The sequence below is a fragment of the Tarenaya hassleriana genome, unplaced genomic scaffold, assembly GCF_000463585.1.
Source record: "Tarenaya hassleriana unplaced genomic scaffold, ASM46358v1 Cleome290, whole genome shotgun sequence".
In the NCBI taxonomy this organism is placed as follows: Eukaryota; Viridiplantae; Streptophyta; class Magnoliopsida; order Brassicales; family Cleomaceae; genus Tarenaya; species Tarenaya hassleriana.
In genome coordinates, this window is record NW_010966093.1 from 102,323 (window position 1) to 103,034 (window position 712).

The following is a 712-nucleotide window of genomic DNA, read 5'->3' on the forward strand; positions in this document are numbered from 1 at the left end:
CGACGTACTCTAAATATGTTTCGACGCACTCTAAAAATGTTTTAATGCACTCTAAACCTGTTTGGACGCACCCTAAACATGTTTCGATGCACTCTAAAAAATGTTTCGATGCACTCTAAACATGTTTGTATGCACTCTAAAAGTGTTTGGACGCACTCTAAACGTGTTTGGAAACATTCTAAGTATACTTTAATGCACTTTAAACATGTTTCGATGCACTCAAAACATGTTTCGACGCACTCTAAATATGCATCGACGCACTCTAAAAATGTTTCGATGCACTCTAAACATGTTTGGATGCACTCTAAAAGTGTTTGGACGCACTCTAAACGTGTTTGGACGCACTCTAAGTGTGCATTTGAAGTGGGTTTGCTTCAAGGCCTGCATTTGAAGTGGGTTTGCTTCTTCATGTTGCTGATTGTCTAGATTGCGATTTTGTTCATCCGCCATTATGAAATTTTCCTGCAAGTAAAAACGTCAGCAAATAAACAGAAATAGACAAGGAAAAAGAAGATGAGAGAACCTCACAAATCACTCAGAAAAGTGTTTCGCTCAATTTGTGTTTCACTCAACTCTCCCGTTTCTCTTATGAATCCTTGTGCAAACTAATTAAGGAACTCAATCAGATGCAACAACAATGAAATTCAAAACTCAACTCACTAAACCAAGTTAGAAGATGAGTAAGAGTGACTCTAAATCTCAAAACCCAATA